The sequence below is a fragment of the Hyla sarda genome, chromosome 2, assembly GCF_029499605.1.
Source record: "Hyla sarda isolate aHylSar1 chromosome 2, aHylSar1.hap1, whole genome shotgun sequence".
Taxonomy (NCBI): domain Eukaryota; kingdom Metazoa; phylum Chordata; class Amphibia; order Anura; family Hylidae; genus Hyla; species Hyla sarda.
Window position 1 is genome coordinate 416133514 of NC_079190.1, and position 7038 is coordinate 416140551.

Consider the following 7038-nt stretch of genomic DNA (forward strand, 5'->3'; position numbering starts at 1 on the left):
ATCTGGCAGGAAAACAACCTTGTCCTGGTGGAGCACCAGAAATGGAGAACGGCAGGAGAGAGCTGCCAATTCAGACACCCTTCGGATGGAGGTGATAACAACAAGAAACGCCACTTTCCAAGAAAGGAGGCATAGAGACACCTCTCTAAGGGGCTAAAAAGGTTCACCCTGGAGGGCACTCAGAACATGATTCAAGTCCCAAGGGGGAGAGGGCGACCGATAAGGAGGGACAGCATGCGCCACTCCTTGAAGGAAAGTCCGGACATGAGAATTAGAAGCCAGAGGAAAAGAATAGAAAGGGCCAAAACCTGACCTTTAAGGGAACTAAGAGACAACCCTAGTTCCAACCCCGACTGCAAAAAGGAGAGAAGACGGGGAACCGAGAAGGTCACAGGAGACAGGACCAGAGCTTCACACCAGCGAAAATAAGACCGCCAGGTACGGTGGTAAATTCTTGCCAAGGAGGGCTTACGAGCCCTGAGCATGGTGTGAATGACTTGGGAAGAGAACCCGCTGGCCCTCAAAACCACGGTCTCAACCGCCACACCGTCAAATGCAGCGACTGTAAATTGGGTTGGCAAAGAAGACCCTGTGAGAGCAGGTCCAGACGAAGCGGAAGGGGCAGCGGAGCGTCGTCCAGGAGCCTGACCACGTCGGCGTACCACGACCTTCGGGGCCAATCTGGAGCTACCAGAATGGCGGGAACGTCCTCCGCTTTGAGCTTCCTCAGAACCCTGGGAAGGAGCAGAAGGGTATGAAACAGATAGGGTAGGGCAAACCCCACCCAAGGAATCACTAGGGCGTCCACGGCTAAAGCCAGAGGGTCCCGGGACTTGGACACAAATGGAAGGATCTTCCCATTGTGCCGGAACGTGAAGAGGGCCACGTCTGGAATGCCCCAGAGGTCGCGGATCTGCGTGAAGACCTCTGAATGTAGGGACCACTCACCTGGGTCGGGTGAGGACCGACTGAGGAAGTCCGCTTCCCAGTTGAGCAACCCCGGAATGTGAATCGCCGAGATGGCCGGAACCATGCTTTCTGCCCAGATGAGAATCTTTGTCACCTCCGCCATGGCTGTCGAGCTGCGAGTGCCGCCTTGACGATTTATGTATCCCACGGCCGTGGGGTTGTCTGACTGGACAGGGACAGGTCGGGTCTGAAGCCGGGACTCCCAATGAAGAAGACAAAGCAGGATCGCCCGTAGTTCCAATATGTTTATCGGAAGAAGGGCTTCTCGGGGAGACCAGAGTCCCTGGACCGTCCAATCCCTGAACACACCGCCCCAGCCCGACTGGCATCCGTCGTAACCACCTGCCAGTGAAGGGGAAGAAATGAGCGCCCCTGGAGAAGAAGCGGGAAGCGGAGCCAGCAGAGAAGAGACTGACGGATCCTGTGAGGGAGAACAGGGACAGCGGAGATCTGTCCCACCGAGAGAGAATCCCCAGTTGAAGAGGTCGGTAAGGAAACTGGGCAAAGGGCACGGCCTCTATGGTTGCCACCATCCAACCCAGGACTTCCATGCAAGTGCGTATGGAGACTGGGACCTGGAGCCGAAGGGAGTGGACTCCTGGCAGAAGAGTCAGACATTTGTCTGGCGGAAGGCAAATTCGGGCCAAGGTCGTGTTGAACTGAAGTCCCAAGAATATCAGGGACTGGGTGGGAGAGAGGACTGACTTGTCCCTGTTGACCCTCCACCCGAAGCGATCCAGAGTGTGAAGAGTGACATCCACATTCTCCAGAGTCTGGGATCTGGTGAGAGTCTTGATGAGAGGGTCGTCCAGGTGGGTATCACCGAGACTCCCCTCGGCCGCAACAGGGCCATCACTGGCGCAATGATCTTGGTAAAGACCCGAGGAGCCGTGGCCAGGCAAAAGGGGAGGGCTACGAATTGAAAATGCCCCTCCGGAACCGCAAAGTGGAGTTACCGTGATGGCCTGGAAATATTGGCACATGGAGATAGGCATCCTTGATGTCTACTGAGGAGAAACTCCCCTAGTTCCAGGGATACCACTACCGAACGGAGAGATTCCATTCGGAAGTGGCAGATGAGAAGATGACAGTTGAGACGCTTGAGGTCTAGGATGGGCCGCACAGAACCGTCCTTCTTGGGGACCACAAAAAGATTGGAATAGAAACCCCAAAAACGTTCCCCTGGAGGAAAGGGACCGATAACCCCCTGGAGAAGCAGAGACTGTAGAGCGTCTCGAAATTGCTTCGCCAGAGAAGGAGACCGGGGGGCCCGGGATCGAAAAAAGCGATCCCTCGGGAGGGAGGCAAATTCGATTCGGTAACCGCTGGATACCACGTCCCTGACCCGGGAGTCCTGAATGTGTGTGGTCCAGATGTCTCGAAAAAACATAAGAGAAGACCTCCCACCCGAGAAAAAACTGCGGGTGGGGGCTTCTCTTTGGAAGAGGGTTTGCGGTTGCCTGATTTGGCCGCAAACCGGCCGCAATGGTTTGTGTCCAACTTCCAAGACGGGCGCAGCCGAAATGAGGGAGCCTTCTTGTCCAGCGAAGGCGCCCGCTCACACCCCTTGCTGGGGCCAAAGGTCCGAAAGGAAGAGGACTTCCTTTGGGAAGTAGAACGAGCCTTATTTTGAGGCAACAAGGAACTCTTACCTCCCGTCGCCTCTGAGATAATCTCGTCAAGGTGCTTGCCAAAAAGACGGCCACCCGTAAAAGGAAGCTCAGTGAGAGACCTTTTGGAAGCGGCATCCACATTCCAAGCTTTAAGCCACATAGAAGCAGCTAGGTGACCCACAGCAAGGCAGAACAACGGGCTGACTGCATGGAAGCTGTGCATAGAAATTCCCCAGCTTTAGAGCATTGGAGAGCCAGAGCAGACAGATCCTCTGAGGGGGATCCCGCTAGGATACCCTGACGGAGTTTTGGGCACCACTCCGATAGGGCCTTGGACGCCCATGCTGAGGCGAAGATGGGAAGAAGCGAAGAGCCGGCTGCTTCAGAGACAAACTTCGCTAAGGACTCCACCTTCTTGTCTGTGGAATCCTTGAAGGCGGCCGCATCTGTCAGTGGCAGTGTAGTGGCCTTAGAGATCCGGGAGATTGGTGGATCCACTGAGGGAGGGGAAACCACCTGAGTGACAAGGCGTTGATTGGAGGACACTTTGCGCCTCCAGGGAGCTCCGACGGCCCTGTGGGCGGAGCTAATGAAGGACGGGGAAGGACTAGAAGGCCGCTCCTAGTCCCGAGTGCATATGTCAGCCGCATATGCACTCGGGGGGACCATGTCCACCTCCTTCAGACACTAAGCTTAAACTGATTAGTTCAGGGCCTGGAGGCGGGTATATCCTGCTGGGAGGAGCCGACCTTTTTTTATTACCATAGTGTCACACCTCCTAGAGAGAGCAGCATACACCCACGGTCTCTGTCCCCAATGGAGCCAATATATATATTTTTTTCATTTGCACATTCGACTTTAAAGAAAAATTGTCAAACACCTGTGGGTGTTAAGGCTCACTGGACACCTTGTTACATGCCTTGAGGGGTGTAGTTTCTAATATGGTATGCCATGTGGGGGGTTTTCTGCTGTTCTGGCACCATAGGGGCTTCCTAAATGTGACATGCCCCCCAAAAACCATTTGATCAAAATTCACTCTCCAAAATCCTATTGTTGCTCCTTCCCTTCTGAGCCCTCTACTGCGCCTGCCAACCACTTCACATACACATATGAGATATTTCCTTACTCGAGAGAAATTGGGTTACACATTTAGGGAACTTTTTCTCCTATTACTCATTGCAAAAATTCAAAAACTGGGTCTAAAAGAACATGCGAGTGTAAAAAATGAAGATTTTGAATTTTCTCCTTCACTTTGCTGCTATTCCTGTGAAACACCTAAAGGGTTAACACACTAACTGAATGTCATTTTGAATACTTTGAGGGGTGTAGTTTTTATAATGGGGTCATTTGTGGGGTATTTCTAACATGAAGGCCCTTCAAATCCACTTCAAAACTGAACTGGTCTCTGAAAAATTCCTATTTTGAATATGTTGTGAAAAATTGAAAAATTGCTGCTGAACTTTGAAGCACTCTGATGTCTTCCAAAAGTAAAAACATGTCAACTTTATGATGCCAATATAAAGTAGACATATTGTTTATGTGAATCAATATATAATTTGTTTGGTATGTCTATTTTCCTTACAAGCAGAGAGAAATTTTCAATTTTTCAATAAAATTATGGAATTTTTCACCAACAAATGAGGCAAGTATCGACAAAAGTTTTCCACTAACATAAAGTAGAATATGTCACAAAAAAAAATACCTCGGAATCAGAATGAAAAGTAAAAGCATCCCAGAGTTATTAATGCTTAAAGTCACAGTGGTCAGATGTGCAAAAAATGGCCGGGTCCTACACTGAAAATTGGCTGGGTCCTCAAGGGGTTAAGATCCAGAGCATTTTTTGCACATCTGACCACTGTGACTTTAAGCATTAATAACTCAGGGATGCTTTTACTTATTAATTTGATTTCAAGAAATTTTTTTCGTGACATATTCTACTTTAACATAGTGGTAAATTTTCGTCGATACTTGCATCATTTCTCAGTAAAAAATAGCAACATTTCATGAAAAATTTCAAAATTTTGCATTTTTCGAACTTAGAAGCTCTCTGCTTGTAAGGAAAATAGACATACCAAATAAATGATATATTAATTCACATATACAATATATAAACTTTATGTTGGCATCATAAAGTTGACATGTTTTTACTTTTTAAAACATTAGAGGGCTTCAAATTTTAGCAGCACTTTTCCAATTTTTTCCCAAAATTTACAAAAACTGATTTTTTCAGGGACCAGTTCAGATTGAAGTGGATTTGAGAGGCCTTCATATTAGAAATACCCCATAAATTACCCATTATGAAAACCACACCCCTCAAAGTACTCAAAATGACATTCAGAAAGTTTGTTAGCCCTTTAGAAAATTCTAAATCTTCATTTTTTACAATCACATGTTCTTGTAGACCCATTTTTTGAATTTTTTACAAGGATAAAACCCATGTGTGGATGTAAAGTGCTATGCAGGTGCACTACAGGGCTCAGAAGAGAAAGAGCCACATTTGGCTTTCGGAAAGCAAATTTTGCTGAAATGGGTTTTGGGGGGCATGGCACATTTAGGAAGCCGCTATGGTGCCAGAACAGCAAAAACAAAACAAAACAAAAAAAAAAACACACACACATTTGGCACACTATTTGGAAAATAACACCCCTCAAGGAACGTAACAAGGGGTACAGTGAGCCTGTACACCCCACAGGTGTTTGACAAATTCTCTTTAAAGTTGGACATGAAAAAAAAAAATTTCACGAAAATGCTGATATTACCCCAAACAATTTTATTTTCACAAGGGGTAATAGGAAAAAAAAAAGCCCCCCAAAGTGTGTAACACCTTTTCTTCTGAGTATGGAAATACTACATATGTGGATGTAAAGTGCTCTGCGAGCGCACTACAGGGTTCAGAAGACAAGGAGTGCCATTGGGCTGTTGGAGAGAGAAATTGGTTGCAATGGAAGTCGGGGGCCATGTGCATTTACAAAGCCCCCGTGCTACCAGAACAGTAAATCACACCCACATGTGACCCTATTTCAGACACCCCACACGGAATGTAACAATGGGTGCAGTGAGCATTTACACCCCACTGGCATTTGACAGACCTTTGGAACAGTAGGCTGTGCAAATAAAAAATTACATTTTTCATTTTAATGGACCACAGTTCAAAAAATCTGTCAGACACCTGTGGGGTGTAAATGCTCACTGCACTCCTTGTTACATTCCATGAGGGGTGTAGTTTCAAAATGGAGTCACATATGGTTCCGGCACCATAGGGGGCTTTGTAAACGCACATGGCCTTAAATTCCAGCCAAATTCTCCAAAAGCCCAATGGTGACCCTTCTCTTCTGAGCCCTGTAGTGCGCCTGCAGAGCACTTTACATCCACATATTAGGTGATGTAACAAACGCTCAGGTGTTTCGCAACCAGTGTGCCTTCAGCTGTTGCAAAAACTACAACTCTCAGCATGCACAGACAGCCGGAGGGCATGCTGGGACTTGTAGTTACGCAACAGCTGGAGGCACACTACTACAACTCCCAGCATGCCCTTTGGCTGTTCATGCATGCTGGGGGTTGTAGTTATGCAACTGCTGCAGGCACACTTTTTCATAGTAAGAATGTGCCTACAGCTGTTGCATAACTACAACCCCCAGCATGCACAAACTACCAAAGGGCAAGCTGGGAGTTGTGCCTTCTGCTGTTGCATAACAACAACTCCCAGCATGCCCTTTTCTGCATGCTGGGAGTTGTTGCTAAGCAACAGCAGGAGGCACAGCCTTACCTCCTGCTGTTGCCTGCTCCCTCCTCATCACCGCCTCCGCTGGTCCTGGGGCCCGATCCCATCACAGACTCCGGGGATCGGGGGCCCCAAGTGCGGTGTACACTCCCGACACTCGCTTTCGCCCACTGGAATGGGGGCGGAGCGGGTGCCGTTAGGGGCGGAGCGGGTGCCCCTAGCAGGAGTTCTGATTTGTTAGCTGGTAACTGCAGACGAATCAGGACAATTGTGAGGTGGCACCAGTGCCACCTCACACCTGCTGCTAAATGGTGATAGGTGTTGTCTCGGACGGCACCTATCACCCTTTTTGTTTTTTTCGGGTCTCCGGTGACCCGATTGACCTGGAATTGCCGCAAATCGCCGATCTGGTCTCAGGATCCCCCCCAGGAGTCTGCATGGGGTACCTGCTGAATGATTTTAGCAGGCATTCCATTCCGGGTGAACGGAAACGTCCAGCACGTACAGGTATGCCTGGGCCCTTAAAGGGGTATTCCAGGAGAAAAAAAACTTTTTTTTTTATATCAACTGGCTCCAGAAAGTTAAACAGATTTGCACAAGAGCCCTGTGATATGAGGTTACATTGCATTATTTGATATTTTAAATAAAACATTTCTATATTTTTATATAGTTGTATCTTAGAATTGAAGCACAATCAAGGTATCCTTTATCATTATAATTATTGTTCATCTATGT